At 40.9% G+C, this 17,014-nt stretch overlaps 1 protein-coding gene across 4 annotated transcripts in view; it reads left to right on the forward strand.

Annotated features, from left to right (window-relative positions):
- LRIG2 (leucine rich repeats and immunoglobulin like domains 2) overlaps positions 1–17,014 on the forward strand; it is a 63,773-nt gene that overhangs the window by 3,720 nt on the left and 43,039 nt on the right. Inside the window, exons 1-2 of one of the 4 annotated variants that reach the window (XM_019798611.2) lie at positions 23–76; positions 345–521. The exons of 1 other annotated variant lie outside the window; for it this stretch is intronic. The gene's annotated coding sequence lies outside the window, so the exon portion shown is untranslated. Of the gene's footprint in view, positions 1–22; positions 77–344; positions 522–17,014 lie in introns of those variants that run through there. 2 more of the 4 variants (XM_034654122.1, XM_034654123.1) reach the window with 2 other exon arrangements.

Consider the following 17,014-nt stretch of genomic DNA (forward strand, 5'->3'; position numbering starts at 1 on the left):
ATGTGGGGCTCGATCCCCGAACGTCGGGATCACGCCCCTGAGCCGAAGGCAGACGCTTAACGACTGCGCCACCCAGGTGCCCCAGCCCTTGCCTAGTTTCAGCAAGAATCCTTTAGGCTGTTTAGTCAGAGCCTTCCCACCCCCCCGCAACCCCAGATGTTTCATCTTAATAATTTTCAATTCATTGACCTCACCCTTCTCCTTAGTTATAAAGTCCCTCTTGCCCATGCAGTATTCAGAGTTGAGCCCAGTCTCTTTCCTCCACTACAAAATTTCGTAGCCTCACCACCCCCAAAGTCTTCCTTACCATGCTTTAACAAGTATCATTTTTTTCCTTTTAACAGTTATGGTGCCTCAACTTGGATAGGATCAGATTCATCATTGGACCCCCGGACCTCTCACCCAGGACCCTAAGTGCATACCTTTGAAGACTTTATCTTCACTCCTGACTGATTGATCGGGGATCCATTGGTGAGTCCGACTCCTGAACCATTGCTCCGGACAAACGTCCGTGGAAGCTGGTAAGGACAGATTTTGATTCTTAAGAGTCTAAGTATACCCCAGAAGATATGAGATAGAGTCCCAAATAAACACAGGTTGGGTCGGAGTTCCATGTTTGTCTGTAAGAAGCTCAGTTAGAGTGCCAGGCAAACAGCTGTTTGTAAGAAGCTGGGTTAGAGTCCTAGGCTTCTTTGTTTGAAAGCTACTTCCCAGTCTTGAAATCTCTTCTTGGCTTTTTTTTTTTTTCTGAGTGGGAATTATTTTCTGACTCTCTGGATTGGAAATCTCTTCCCCCCCGCCCCCCTTGACTCCTTGTACTGGAAGTCTGTGTTCCTGGCTCTCTATAATCCCTCTTAGTTTTCTGTGTTGGATCCTGCTTTTTTCATGGGAACTTCTCATTTGACTCAAATACCCTTCTTAAACCTCTGCTGACTATGTTTTCTGCCAGCTCTGTCTGCCTCCATTCGTGTTGGAATGCTTTTGCTGAGAATGATATAGAACTTAATTGGCCTCTTTGGGAAACTTGAGATCTCCCCAATCTGCCTCCTTAAAGAGCTCTCCCTTCCCATTGCTGCTCTTCCTCCTCCTTCCTCTTACCACCTTCAGTCTTCCCTCCAGTTCCATTGAATCTTTTCTTATGTACCCCTTCAAATTCCTTCTTCCTCCCTACCTCTGCCAGACCTTTTTCCACCACAGTCTTTATAGTCACTTGAATTTTGGGACCCCTGCCCTCCATTGGGGGCTCTCAGGGGACTTAGAGACCCCCAAAAGCAACTACTTGACCTGAAAAGGAAAAGGCTAATTGGAAGTAGACTGGATGTTTTGGCCGGTTGGATGGGCTTTGGGGATATCCAGACAATTGCTAAATGTCTCCTTGGTGACTCACTTGAAATTTGGTCCACGGCTTCCATAAAATGACATATGAAGGCAAGGGAATGTCTTGAAGGTGGTCTTTACACAATTGGTAAACAAATAACATTAACTTGGTCTGACATTTCCTAGAAGCACAATTTTTTTTTTTTTGAAGATTTTTATTTATTTGAGAGAGAGCATGCACAGGTCTGTGTGTGTGTGCACAAGCAGGGGAAGAAGGGTCAGAGGAAGAGGGAGAAGCAGACTCCCCACTGAGCAAGGAACCCAACTCGGGGCTGGATCCCATGACCTGAGCTGAAGGCATATGCTTAACCTACTGAGCTACCCAGGCGCCCCTAGAAACACAGATTTATATAAAAATAGAAAGTGGAGAAAAAATAAGAACTAATTATTTTGTATAAGCCTGTGAATTTGTATTACTATGTCTTACTAACTTATGGCTAAAATTTTAGAATGAAAACAGTAGTTCTCTATTTATATCTATATGTGTTTTTGTATATATGTATGTATGTATGTGTATGTTACAGATGTGTGGTATTTTTCTACCTCTGGCTGGTATTACCAAATTTATAAAATCCCTTAAAGGAGCTTCATTCAAGCTGCCTTAGAGATAAATGAGCACTTACATATATTAAGTATTCCTGAAACTCTCAGAAATAGAGAAACTAACTCAATATTTTGTTTTGCTTTTTTTTTTTTTTTAAAGATTTTATTTATTTGAGAGAGAGTGTGCTTGTGCATGAGCTGGTGGGGAGGGGCAGAGGGAGAGGGAGAAGCAGACTCCCCGCTGATCAGGGAGCCCCATGCGGGCCTCTATCCCAGGACCCCGAGATCATGACCTGAGCTGAAGGCAGACACTTAACTGACTGAGCCACCCAGATGCTCCAAAACTAACCCAATGTTTTAAAATGTTCACATGATTTGGGGTGACTTTTTTGTAAATAAAGCTATTTTGAAAGTTGATGGTAAAATAAAAACAGGCATGTTTTCAGAGTTGTCAGCATTAAATATAATGCAGACATAAAATTTTTCTTCTACTTAAGTTTACTAGTCAAGCTCATGTAATCTCTACCAGATGTTAAGATTATAAAACTATAAATCCAAACTAAGAATAAAACACGAAATAAAAATGAATTGCTTGAGGGGCGGGTGGCTCAGTTGTTAAGTGTCTGCCTTCAGCTCAGGGCGTGATCCCAGCGTTCTGGGATCTAGCCCCACATCAGGCTTCTCTGCTGGGAGCCTGCTTCTTCCTCTCCCACTCCCCCTGCTTGTGTTCCCTCTCTTGCTGGCTGTCTCTCTGTCAAATAAATAAATAAAATCTTTAAAAAAAAAAATGAATTGCTTGATGTAGGTCGAGCACCACAGTTTAAAAAAAAAAAAAAAAGGCGGGGGAGACCATGTATTTAATCTTCCTTGGTTTTTACTTTTGTGATACTTGCCTATCATGTATATGTTACAAAAATAGTTAATGGGGGGGCATCTGGGTGGCTCAGTCGGGTGTCTGCCTTTGGCTCAGGTTGTGATCTTGGGGTCCTGGGATGGAGCCCCACGTTGTGCTCCCTGCTCAGTGGGGAGTTTGCTTCTTCCTCTCCCTCTGCCTCTCACCCCCACTCATCCTCTCTCTCACTGTCTCTCTCAAACAAATAAAATCTTTAAAAAAATAGTTAATAGGGAAATAACTTGAGATGGTGGCTAGCTTAGTTTGGTGTTAATATCTGCCTAAAATAAAAATGTAGGCCATTAAAAAAAATTTTTTTCTTTCTTTCTTTCTTATTTCTTTCTTTTTCTTTTTCTTTTTTTCTTTATGAGAAGGAGAGAGTGTGCAGTGTGCAGGGCAGGGGAGAGGCAGAGGGAGAGGGAGAGAGAGAATCTGAAGTAGGTTCCATGCCCAGCGCAGAGCCTGATGCAAGGCTTGATCTCATGGCCTTGAGATCATGACCTGAGCTGAAATCACGAGTCAGATGCCCAACCAGGCGAGCCACCCGGGCACCCCAAATGTAGGTCATCTCTACGTAAGATAAACTACTGAAGCATTTGTTACTGAACCTAAGTTTGGGTTTATGTACCTTTGGTATCTTGTTTTTACATGGTATAGAAAATCTAAAGATACTTGAATCTCTTAGTGAACATGTCATTTGCCACATTGAAAAATTATATTGTGAGGAATCATATGCTTCTAGAAATTGTGAAATTGCATATTCATAAGTTTACTTATTTACTGAATGCTGATATATTACTGTCTTTGTCATAGTTTTCTCTGTAAAAGAAAGTTTATTAATGGTTAAAAATTGTAATCAGTATATGTAGGTGGATCTATTAGAAACCGTAAAAATAATATGAAACAACTTTGTATGCAAAGTATGCAAGGCATGAAAGATGTGTTTTTGTTCAGGGAAAAAAAGTAATTTTCTAAGGCAGACTGGTTGTTCCAGAATGAGAAAGAAGAAAAAATACAGGAAAAAAACTGAATGGATATTAGAAAGATGATTATAGATGTGCAGAAGAGGAATTATATGTGTGGTGAAGTTGCTAAGGTTAAATAGATTTATTTACAAGTTAAAAAAATTGATCTTTAATATAAAAAGTGTCCCTGATGCAAAACTAGAATGTCAAGGTTTTCTTGGATTATTTGTCTACTTTTATTAGGAAACCGTAAAAAGATTTTCTTCTATCTTTTACATAATTTGCCTAGGAAACAAAGATTTTGTCTCATTAAAATAATTTCCTGTGCTGCGTGTGTTCATCAGGTCTTTGATTATTTTTTAAAAAGATTTATTAATTTTAGAGAGAGCACGTGTGTGCAGGGTTGAGGGGTGCAGAGGGAGAGGGAAACGGGAAGAAGCAGATTCCCTGCTGAGTGAGGAGCCTGACTACAAGGCTCAGTTTCATGACCCTGAGATCATGACTTGAGCCAAAATCTCGAGTCGGACATTTATCTGACTGAGCCATACAGGTGCCCCAGGTCTTTCATTACTTTAAAAAATTGAGTCTTTTCAATATTACAAAAGATAAGATTTTTTTCCAATTATGTAACTTTCTGTATTTGCCTTTGAAATCTTTTGTCACTTTTTTCAAATGAATAAGTATTGTTTCACAGTGACCTGTTATCTTGTGTTTATTTTTTTTAAAGATTTTATTTAAGAGAGAGTGAGCGTGAGCAGGGGGAGGGGCAGAGGGAGAGGGAGAAGCAGATTCCCTGCTGAGTGCAGAGCCCATCCCGGGGTTCAATCCCAGGAACCTGAGATCATGATCTGAGCTGAAACGAGATGCTGAATGGACTGAGCCACCCAGGCACCCCGTACTTAGTCAAGTGTTTAAACCATTTGACATTTTTGACAACTTCCCCAAATCAAATTCTAAATGGATTTTTTTTTTTTTTTTAAAGTAGGCTTCATGCCCAGCGTGGAGCCCAGTAGAGGGCTTGAACTCATGACCCTGAGCTGAGATCAAGAGTTGGACGCTTAACTGACAGAGCCACCCAGGTGCTCCTAGGTGGAATTTTTTGACTTCACACTAACTTTGAGATATTCCAGAGGGTCTCTGAAAAAATTTCAAAGGATTTGTTGCTCACCCTGTAAAAGAGAGATTTAAACTAATTAGGTTTTTTTGCTATGTTAGATTACATGAGAAGCATTGTCAAATGAGAAATGTGACAAACCTCCTTATGTTATTTGTGTATGGATATATATTACTAATATTGGTATTCCCAGAAATGTTTGAAGTTCAAAGTTTTCCAGTTTAATATGTTAAAATACTATATGACCAGAAATAACTTATTTTCCTTATCAAATGAACTCTCATTAGAATTTTTTTTAAACAACCTATTGTATTTTTTTAAAGATTTATTTATTCATGAGAGAATTTTTTTTAAACAACCTAATCTATTTTTTTTTTAAAGATTTATTTAGGGGCGCCTGGGTGGCACAGCGGTTAAGCATCTGCCTTCGGCTCAGGGCGTGATCCCGGCGTTATGGGATCGAGCCCCACGTCAGGCTCCTCTGCTATGAGCCTGCTTCTTCCTCTCCCACTCCCCCTGCTTGTGTTCCCTCTCTCGCTGGCTGTCTCTATCTCTGTCGAATAAATAATAAAAAAATCTTTAAAAAAAAAAAAAAAGATTTATTTATTTATTCATGAGAGAGAGAGGCAGAGGGAGAGGGAGAAGCAGGCTCCCTGCTGAGCAAGGTGCCTGATGCCAGACTCGATCCCAGGATGCTGGGATCATGACCTGAGCTGAAGGCAGACGCTTAACCAAGTGAGCCACCCAGGCACCCCTCTCATCAGAATTTTAACCATGGCCATTATAAGTCTTTTTCATTCACAGACAGGTTGTTGTTTTACTTTGTTCTCTAAGACCACTTACAACCAGCTACAGGCAAGAATGCTCCATAATGGTATCAGTTGAATAATTTTTTTAAAAAAAGACTTATTTATTTGAGAGAGAGAGAGACAGAGAGAGACCATGAACAGGAGAGAGGGGCAGAGGGAGAGGGAGAGGAAGAAGCAGGCTTCCAGCGGAGGAGCCTGATGTGGGGCTCGATCCCATAACGCCGGGATCACGCCCTGAGCCGAAGGCAGACGTTTAACCGCTGTGCCACCCAGGCGCCCCCCTTTTTCCCCCTCTTAATTACAACAATCTGATTATACTGTTGTGAACAAAGATGAAACAATTACTTTTTTTCCCTCTCTGATCTCTCCAGAATTTGAAAACTCTTAGTGCATATTCTTGTTTTCATGATACTATAGTTATTTGTGTAAGTTGAAGAAGAATTTATTCTTGTAATGATACAATTGGAAACATTGATTTTATTACCAGGACTTTGACTGGAATGTTATATTTGAGAGTGACATGCATAGAATCTGGTTTAAGGGACTAAGGTTGCCCTTATGAAGCCAGTGCTCTTAGAAAAACTGGCCTGCTATCGGGCTTATACGGTTCCCACGTTACAGGTGAGTAAGGAATGTCACTTCCTGGTAGGCCCAGAAATCTCAGGCTATCTTGGGGACCTCAAGGAAAAGAGGAATTCACTCAGACCTATAGGTACGGGAAGATGAGGTCTGGTGGCTACTTCCTGGATTGGCTGTGCAATCTCAAGAGACTTTTAAAAGTTTAATCTGAGATTTCCTTGTGAAAAGTTCCAGCAAAGCAAACTCAAAAAGAGGCTGTATGGGCAGTCACTATTCTTGCTGCACTAAATAATCAGGACAAATCTAATGAGACCGGAATTCTTTTTTTTTTTTTTAAGACAAAAACCAAAAACTTTAACCGAAATGTCGCAGAAGCAACTTACACACAACTTGACAAACTAAAATATTCCAGGCTTTAAATGAGACCAGAATTCTTATGTAAAAAAGGATTAAAAGGTTGACTGTAGAGAGACCTTTTTTGTTTCAGTGCAGAACTGTAGTATACCCTTGTGGGTTCTGTCTTGCACATTTTGCCAGTCCTTACCAAATATTCAATTCTGGTTTCCTCCAGTGTCTGGCTATAATTTTCCAAACTAATGTTTCTAGTTTTTTTTTTCTCCCACCCTCCTGACTTGGCATCACTGAGGACTGAAACTACCGTTTTCCTGAAACCCTGCAAGCTAAAGCTGGACAGCTTGATATAAATTAAAAAAAAAAAAATTACCACCGCATATCATATATGGGCAACTCTTGTGCCTCCTGCTGTATGGACCATTCAAAGGTTCACCAGAACAACCAATGCCATCACCAGAGACATTCAAACTGCAAACCAGGAATATTCTTCAGGTGGCTGCTGCCACCCTCCCTCTACCATTTAAAGATACTTTGAGCTCAAGTCAGAAAATTTCAGCTGGCTCTCCTCTGGGCTCAGAAACTAGATTTCTAATCTAATTATTAATTTTTGTTTTTCTTGTATTTTCGTAGAAGCTCCCCTCATTAAACGCCTGACTACTAGCATCATCAAGCGGATATCCTGTAATACCAAGTCCCATCCAAAGCTTCACCTGGCCCTTAATGGACAAAAGGCTACTGAACAAGAGAATGGACTTAATTGTTAAGAGGGAGGAAGAATGCCTCTTTCCTTGAACAAAAATAAGGACTGACAGATTCTTTGATCAAATTTTAGACTCCTGAACCTTCTTCTAGGCTCATCTGTAAACGTCCTTATAAAATGCAGTTTTAGCAAGAATCCTGCTAAGTCAGTTAAGCAAGAAGCCCTTACCCTCAGTATTCGATCACATCCTTGCTATCTAATCGGTTTTCTCATCTTCTAACATTCTCCAGGTAATGTCTGGTCACCCAGGCCTGTGTCTTCGACAAGAATCCGCTTATGTCTATTTAGCCAGAACCCACCGTATCCCTGTTTTCTCCTTTTAGTGATTTTCCATTCACTGATTTTGGCTGAAACCCTGCTGCTTGGCTATAAATTCCCACTTGCCCATGCAGTATTTGGAGTTGAGCCTGGTCTCCCCCTCACTGCAAAATGTCACCACAGTGGTCCCTATACCTGAAGAGAAGACCTGCACCACCTTGAAAAAGTCTTCCTCATGAAGTTTTAGCAGGCGTCTTTGAATATTTTTTCCTTTCAACACAGGGAGTTCTTCCTAGACATTTGGTGTCACAGAAGTGAGATTTACTAGAATGGCCCTGGCTCATGGAAACATTTGGGAAGAGAGAGGGTAACGGGATGGGGAATGTGGAGCCATTGATTCCCTGGTGGCATGTGTTCAGCTCTGGTGTGAAGCAGCAGCTGTGCTGCTCTCTGTTACTAAAGATAAAAGTTACAAATGGAATTTAGAGATGGATCCAGTTCCCAGCACTTTGGTTCACCGGATGTGTAAGGAAATGGAAACTAATAAGGGAAAGGTGAAATGTGAAGTCCTTTGGCTATTGTTATGTGTGATTTAAAATGAAATTAAAATAGAGTTCTGGGTCAGATCTTGATGCTAGACTGAGATCAGGTTTCAGTGAGTCTGAGTTTTGGCTCCTAGCCTCAAAGCTGCCCCCCCAAGGGCAAAATTATGCAAAGACAACAGAAAGTTACCTCTAAAACCTCCGGTCACCAAGACGACCATTGGTGTAGGGGGAGGGCAAAACCAAGAAACTACTGAAACCAGGGACTGTGGTATGAAGGAGTTGTTTTCATTTTTGTGGATCAGTAGTATTAGTTTCCTGAAGAACCTTTATTAAAATGGATTGTGAGAGTAATTAACTTAGCAGTAGTGTCTGATTTTAAGTGCTGCGGTGCGGGAGACCGTGTTTGGGTTGCTGCAGGGTCCACAGCTCACTATGGAGCAGTCACAGATCACTATATGTGATCCAGACCCAAAGCAGGTTATTCCCGAGGGAATAGCCAGCCTGGTGGACTGGGTAAAAGCCACTTTAAGGTCTGTTTACCCTGATAATGGGGACTGCCCACCTGACCCAATAAATGCCAAACGGAACATCCCCAGTGGAGCAGATGGTATGATTCATATATAAGCTACATGGGATTATCTTTATGATAATTGGGATACTCATCTGCTGAATATGCCTGTTATTCCATTGATGGTAAATGCTGTGGTTAAGGGGAGCTCTTTTACATGAACACCCCATAGAACCTTAACGCTGCAAAACCTGGGGACCTTGGGGAAGCCTTATGTATTTGCTGTCTCAGCATCTCCTCCCAGGTTTTATAGCTGTTAATAAAAAGATTAGGTTCATTAGCAAGAGAACCAGGAAAGGCAAAGTAGAGAATCAAGGGACTGGTCTTAGCAAGGTGGAAAATTTTAAATAGTTTTTAAGAAATAAAGTGACTAAAGCAAATATCATTTGGAGCAAAACAGAGAAGAAAGGGAAGAATCATGGGATTCAGTCCAGCAGAATGGAAAGCTTTAGATGGTTATTAAGAAATGGGATGAATGAAACAGATATTGATGGAGTTAAAAAGATTTTAGTACAAAACTACTTAAGGTTGGGCAGGCCAAAGGGACCTTTTTCTGGTCCCCCCCAACATAAAGGGCCCCAAACAAGTGTATTCTATTTACCCCACTTTGGAGAAATTTAAAAATCTGAAGGCAGAGATTACAGTGACTAATGTGACTAGTAGTTGCTTGGGGCATTGGGTAGATAGATTAAATGAGCTAAACATTGACAAAGGGCCAGGGTCTCTTGGCTTCACCCCTGGGCAAGACCCAAAGCCTTTTGCACAAGAGTGGATAAAATGTTCAGGAGGTGGAGAAGGAAATTTCCTAGGATTCCTTGATGGGAGCCTCTTGCACTGTGGTACCAGATACCAAAACCCATTGATAAAGCCCTGATGCAGTTGAGAGAACATAAACACATAAAGGTTGATAGGATTTTGAAAGTTGGAATGTTTAAACAAGGCTTTATGTAAAGAAGTTGTGACTCCTTTACCTGAACGTTTTATGGGAATGAGTTATGTCCGGCTTGGGAAACACTTTGTCCTAGTATTGTAAAACCAAAACCTGTTAATAAGGTCCTAATAGAGGCTACAGTTAGGAATGTAAGGTGAAAGTTTGTGAGAGAATTGGTGTGTTTGAACAGGTTTTACCTGATTGTATTCGGGAGATAGACCTTGTATCTGTCTGGGGAATATTTCCTTTATCTATTACTGTGAAACAGAAGTCAGGTAACTCCATCTTTTAATATTAGTTGGATACACTAAGGGGAACCAGTAAGATTGCCAAGCCCAGACAGTGTGGAATAGAAGTGGAAGTGCTCGTATGTGGTAGTGTACTGTAGTGTATCATAGACTGGGGCTTATGGCAGAAGCCTGTGAGTGCCTCCCAGCAATGACTTACTGGACTTTGGACTAGAGAATTCCCACTGGAAGGGCAATTATTGCCTTGCTGTTAGGTAGTAATTGAAACAGCCACTGTGACTAAAAGTCATAAAAATAATCTTGAAAACTGAAATAATCATGATGTCTTGCACAATGTCGGATAAACTCTTCAGTAGGTAGGGCAATGCCCAGAAGAGTTCTGTAATAAAATGGAGATGCAAGGAGTAGATACTCGAGAACAGGGAGCCTCTTTCCCCCTAGGACTGACTTGGGAACTGTGTGAGGAGCTGCTGAATTCTCTTGTCACTTGGGCAGTGTCCTATAAACTGACCAACGAACATGGTTTGTGGACGGCAGTTCCAAGGTGAACTTCCTGTTTGGAAGGCCACCATTCTGATTGGAGAAGGTAAAGGCAGATTAGCTTGGTGGGCTGAATCGGATGCTGTTTTCCTAGCAGTGTGGATGAGTTGAACAGTGGTAAAAGCCCCTGTGTTTGGGTTTTTACTGATTCACAGGCAGTGGCCAATGGCTTGGCTATATGGCTAGGCAGAAGAACATGGAAACCTGTTCTATTAAAGGAATGCCCACATAGGGCATAGCCCTGTGGAAATCGCTGTGGGAATTTGAAGTGTGCATTAAAGTAGGACATGTCGGGGCACCTGGGTGGCTTAGTCGGTTAAGTGTCTGCCTACGGCTCGGGTCATGATCTCAGGGTCCTGGGATCAAGTCCTGCATCTGGCTCCCTGCTCAGCAGGGAGTCTGCTTCTCTTTTTACTTCTGCCCCTCTCCCCTGCTCATGCTCTTTCTCTCAAATTAATAAAAAATCTTAAAAAAAATAAAGTAGGACATGTCGATGTTCATCAGAAGAACCCTTTTTTAGGTTTGTAGGGCAATTTGAATCAATAAGCAAATATTTGTGTGTGCTTGCTTGAGGTAGCCACCTGGGCCCATGACGTAAGTGGATAATGGGGCCTGCAGCAATGCAAAGATGACCGAATCTAGACGTGGGCCTCTTGTACCTTCTACGACACAAAATGCCAGTAAGAACTGTTCTATCTGCAAGCAAAGTAGAGATTGTAGATTGCTAGGTGGGAGATTCCCCGTTGGGAAGGCCCTTCAAACAGGTGGCAAATGAGACTGATGCTGTAACACTGGTAGGTTACAAATGGGTCCTGACAGGAGTAGACACTGACTCTGGACTGGGCTTTGCTTATCTGACAGTGGATGCAAATGCTCAGAGTACTAAAGAAGAACTGGAACAGAAGATAATCATCACAGTTTGGATGGCCCACCATGATCTCTTCCAGTCGAGGACTGTACAGCTCATAATGTCCAACAAATGGGCAGAGAGATGTCCTCTTCAGAGCACTAGTTCAATAGAGAATTGAATGGGCAATGAAAACAATGGTTGTGTAAAATGGGAGGTAAAGACCTGAACGTATGGCTTACGTATGTTCATGAGAGTGTGCTCTCATTCAACATGAAGTGGGCTAAAGGAGCAGCCCCACCAGGCAGGGTCCTCTTTTTGTCTGGTGGATCTGGGGGAGAGGGGGTGGCAAAGGATGCTGGGATGACTCTGCAGTTCTTACCAAGGGAGGAGTATCCTCGTGTAATGACTGTACTTTTTCTTTCTTCTTCACATCACCTCAACTTTTTTCTTTTGTGCTTAATACACTGGTCATAGGACGAGAGCTGCAAATACAAAGTGCTGAAAGCAGGGGTGATTCCTTAGCAAGAAACTGTATTTTTAAGCTTGGGTTAGACTCCTAAGGGTCTGATGGGGTGGGTTGTGCCTTCGCCTCATCAAGCAAAATTGAGGTTAGGAGTGAATGCCACTCTGTTGCTTGGTGGTTAAGAATAGCTCAGTGGTTCTACGTCTATATAACCTTTCCCCAGCTGAAGGGAGTGGATTGGGGGAGGTACCTGCTAGACTCTTACTGCTGTTTGCAATCTAGATCAGCACAGTAGCCGAACCTGATGTCTCTTCCAAAGGGGGAAGAGTTTGGGTATAAGTGGAGAGAAGGAGCATCAGTAGCTGAGGGTAAAGGAATGAATAAATGGGTTGTATAATGAGGGAAATCCAATGTTAACATCTCAAAAGAGGCTCAGAGTCAGAGATGATACCATCTCTTAGTTGTATCTTATGTCTGCCTGAAACTGTTTGCCTACCTTGTTCCTGCTTTTGTGACCTCACAAGATTGGAAGTCTGTGAACCTAAGTGGCCTAGTCTAGAAAGCATTTTCGTATGAGATGATGATGGATTAGTGCAATTATTAATGACTGAATGGGATTCTAACGTGTCAGTATCTTTTGAGTTGTGTGTCTTTTTGCTGTGAGGGGGTCTGTGGCCAGAGACCAAGGTGGGCTGTGAAATAATAGAAAAAATATATATTGGTCTCTGACCCTGGTTGGTGGCACAGAGCTCCTGAAATCCTTGAAATTTCCAAGTGATTAGAGCATTGGGAACATCTTATATTCTAATACTTGGTCTTTGACTCTGATTCCTGACACAGTGCATACTGCTTATACTTACCTTTTGTGTCTGTGATAGTTTCACCATACTTTTTTTTTTTTTAATTTCTTTTTTCAAATTTTTATTTATTTATTAGAGGGGCACCTGGGTGGCTCAGTTGGTTGGATGTCTGCCTTCAGCTCAGGTTGTGATCTCAGGGTCCTGTGACCAAGCCCCATTTCAGGCTCTCTGCTTGGCGGGGGGGTGGGGGGGTGGGTGGGTCTGCTTCTTACTCTCCCTCTGCTTTCTCTCTCTAATAAATAAATAAAATCTTTAAATTAGGAAAAAAGGGAGCGAGCCTGAGTGAGGAGGTTGGTGGTGGAAGGACAAAGGGAGAGGGAAAAGCAGATTTCCTGCTGAGCAGGGAGCTTGACGCAGGGCTCTATTCCAGGACCCTGAGATCACGACTTGAGTAGAAGGCAGATGCCTAACCGACTGAGTCACCCAGGTACTCCTCACTGTAGTTCTTACAGAGAAGTGAGATGGGCTGTGGGACTGAATTGGGGGGTAGTCTTCTGGGCCAGAGCTCTTAACTTGTAGGGTCTGCTCTAACTCCCATTAATGTCAGAACTGCATTGTGGGACATCCAGTTGGTGTTGGAGAATTGGTTGGGGTGTGTGTGGGGGGGAATCATACATCTGGTGTCAGGAGTGTTGTATATATGAATAAAAGTAGGAAGAAATGGAATTTTTTTCTAGACAGAAAATTATTTAGATTCTGTCTTTATTCTTCTCTATATCAGAAACTCTTTCCAATTTTATTTGGTTATTCAAATTGGACTGGATTGTCCATGGGTGCTAAGTTCTATATCACATTCTGATTTTACACACACACACACACACACACACACACAGAGACAGAGAGAGAGAGAGACAGAAAGACAGGAATTGGAGGACCAAATTTATGTTACTTCTTGTTTTGCCAAGTGACACCATTAGAATCCCTATCCTCCAGTTATTTGTTGTTATGGTCATTTCATGACAGCACCAAAAAATTGGGAAGTACATAATTTTAGAAATAAGGACAATTCTGTAGATTAAATGTATTTAGCTTTATGGAAAACTTGTAGTCTTGTTCCTTCCTATTTTCATTACACTGTGGACTGGTAATGGATCAATATTGGGGAATCACTGCTATATTAGATTAATTTCATATGTATTTAGTTCTAGTTTCTTCTTGGCTCTTCTCATTATGGTAACTTTAAGATTTGTTTGCATTTGTTCTTTTAGAACAGTTGCGAATAGATGAGTTTTTTAGCATAAAAAGAGGACTTTAATTTACATCGAATAACTCCTAGGAAAGTCCGAATTTGCAGGTGACTTCAATTTCAACCTCTTTAGCTGCTGCTCTCTGTAAGTGACATTGGCAAAATGTTTTCACTGTTAATAGGAGGAGTCAGCCTTCATCCTTTCACAGGTCCAGAGCTCGCTACCAGTGACTTGTGTGATGTCAAGGAAAAATTGCATAGCTTTGTCAGTACTTCATATTTCCTTTCTAAAGGGGCAGATAGGATTCCTCGGTGGCTCATTGGTTAGGTGTCTGCCTTCAGCTCAGGTTATGATCCTGGAGTCCCAGATTGAGCTCCCTGCTCAGCAGGGAGTCTGCTTCTCCCTCTCCCTCTGCTGCTCCCCTGGCTTGTGTGCACTCTCTCTCTCTCTCAAATAAAATCTTTAAAAAAAAAAAATAAAGGAGCAGATAATTTGTAGTATCCTTCCTTTCTACATTTATGATGATACTGGTAGAGATTAAGATAGACTTTGGAAACATTCTTAGGTTTTAGAAAGTGATATGTTAGGGAAGTTGATTTGAGGGCCTTTAAGTTCATTGCATATGTATGTATGTTTTTCTGAAAATGAATTGTCAACCTTCCATTGTATGTTGTGAAGAAAACTGTGAGAGGCAGAAATATAACTTTGACATAATTTGATACTCTTTAGTTGGATAATCTAGCTGGAATGTTTTGAAAAGAACTTTAATTGCTTTAAACCACAAGGCGGTGAACTGAAAATGAGTCCTTTTAAAAATGGTACAGGTGTGATTTCCTTTCTAAGGTCCTTCATTTATCTCATTTATTTATTACTGTCAACCTTTGTTTTCTACTTCCTCCATCCATTTTGTTGTGTCTGTGTTATTCCCACCATACTTCTTACAGAGAAGTAAGATTGGCTATATGGCACTGAGCATACAGTGCTTTTAGAAAGCTGGTTCACTCTGTGATCAAACCTAGGGAAGACTTCCTTCTCTTGGCCTCTAGGCTTCCATAAGGCAGCAATCAGAGGAAACTCTTCGTGCTCTGGATGATAATATCCTGTTCCAAATTTACTCTTCAGAGTAAAGAACTGGAAAGATTCTCTACGTCTTCATTCCCTCACCCCTCACATTCTCCCCACCAATCAGTATCTGCAATGAGACCATCAGCACCAGTCTCATTATGCCCTTGATTCTTGTTTACACCAGTCTCCACAAGAATCTCAGAACTTTCAGGTTATCTCTCCTCTACCAGAGACAATCCCAACTCCTTGACTCTCTTTTTGTCTTCAGCAGGCATCATTTTCTGACGTGCTATATATTTTACTTTGTCTTTTTTGCAGTAGATTGTAAAAATCATGAGGGCATGGATTTTTGTCTGTTCATTGCTGTAGACGAACAGTGATCCGCAGTAGATGCTCAAAAATATTTGTTGAATGAATTTAGTAATTGAATTTAAGTGTGTGTCTGTGTCTTCTGAGGAGGGAAAGACCAAGACAAGTCCAAAGCGGTCTTTTCTCATTTGCTTCTGTAGTCTTTTATATATTTTATTAGATGGTTTCTTTTCAAGGCACCTCATTTTCCATAGTAAACACTGTGAATGAATCAGGGTATTAGCTAATTATTTGTATTTTAAGATGATCTTTTTTTCTTTTTTAACAACAAAAAAAGGGAAATTTCTTAATATAGGCACATTAAGTTACTACTGACTTTAGTTTTCATCTTACTCTGTCTGGATTGTTTTGTCTGAGTGTACCAGAAACTTTTCCATGCACAAATAATCTTTCATTTAATCTGATCATCTTTGTTTTTATAGGCTTTGCAGCATCTATTAGATATTTACTAAATATTAGTGAATAATCAGTTGCGCACACAGTGTCATGGCTTACAGCCGTGGTGTGAGGAGTTTTTAATAGCCTGTACAACTTCATTCCCACATGTGTAGCAGCCACCTGTTTCTAGAGTTGGGATACTTCAAAAAGCATTTCGTGTTTCACACCCCTTATCTTTCCAGGTGCTAGGAGAAACACCAGTTTTATTCTTCAAAAGAAACAGACTTCCTGGTAAATTCCTGAAGTACATTGTGGGCTGAGGGAATATGCTACCATAGTGTTTCCAGAATCCAGTATATATTGTCCTTGGCTTGCATACTACTGTTAGAATGAACCTTTTCACTTCTAAAAATCACTTCAAAACATATACAGTATGCTTTTCTTTCATTGCATTAAAGATTTAACATATTTCATCTTTATCCTGATCTATCTGGGGAAGTGGTACACAGAACATGTGATCCCATGAAATCTTCTGCAATCTTCAAGGCGTTTTTGGTTAGTTCAGAAGATACCTAAGAAGAAAACCTATAATGAGAGAGCCTTAAGAAATCTGAACTAGTACATTATTTGCTACAGGTCATATAGGGCTGGTTGTTAACACAGGTCTATCCTGAATTATTTTGATATTTTACATGGAACCCAGCATAACTTAATTTAAATTTCTTTTGGCACTGTGAGAGTGCCTGTCTTACCACACTTTACCTAACACTGATTATTGTTAAAAATGTTGGTTTTGATAATTTGGTAGGAGGAAAGTGTTTTAATTGCTTTTGTTTGAGCAGTCTGGTTCTCCTAATTAACTTTACCTCCCGTGCTTGCCTTGCCCCGAGTGGCACTGAGTTTTAGATGTTAGAACCACATGGAAAGAAGAGCGATAGGGTGCTCTTTATATCCCCAAGGATTTTTACCTTCAACCTTTGCCCTTTCTGATAAGATCTTGCTGGGTGTGGGAACAGTAGTTAAGGGACTAGGAAAAACAAGGCTGTAACGGCGAAGTAAAGAAACCTAGGGTCATTAGCTTTGCTATGGACTCTCATACCCAAACCCAAATCCCACCTCCTCCCCAATGAAGTATGTAGCCAAGGATTATCAAAGAATCAACTAATATGTCTTGCTGCATTTATCTACAAGTGCATTTTAAAAATCTTATTTTGGGGTGCCTGGCTGGCTCGGTCAGTGGAACATGCAGCTCTCAATCTTGGGGTTGTAAGGGTGAGCACCATATTGGGTGTAGATATTTCTTAAAAGTAAAATATTGAAAAAAAATAAAAATCTTATTTCAAAAAGCATATGTAAGTT

This window comes from Ailuropoda melanoleuca, chromosome 2, assembly GCF_002007445.2.
Source record: "Ailuropoda melanoleuca isolate Jingjing chromosome 2, ASM200744v2, whole genome shotgun sequence".
In the NCBI taxonomy this organism is placed as follows: Eukaryota; Metazoa; Chordata; class Mammalia; order Carnivora; family Ursidae; genus Ailuropoda; species Ailuropoda melanoleuca.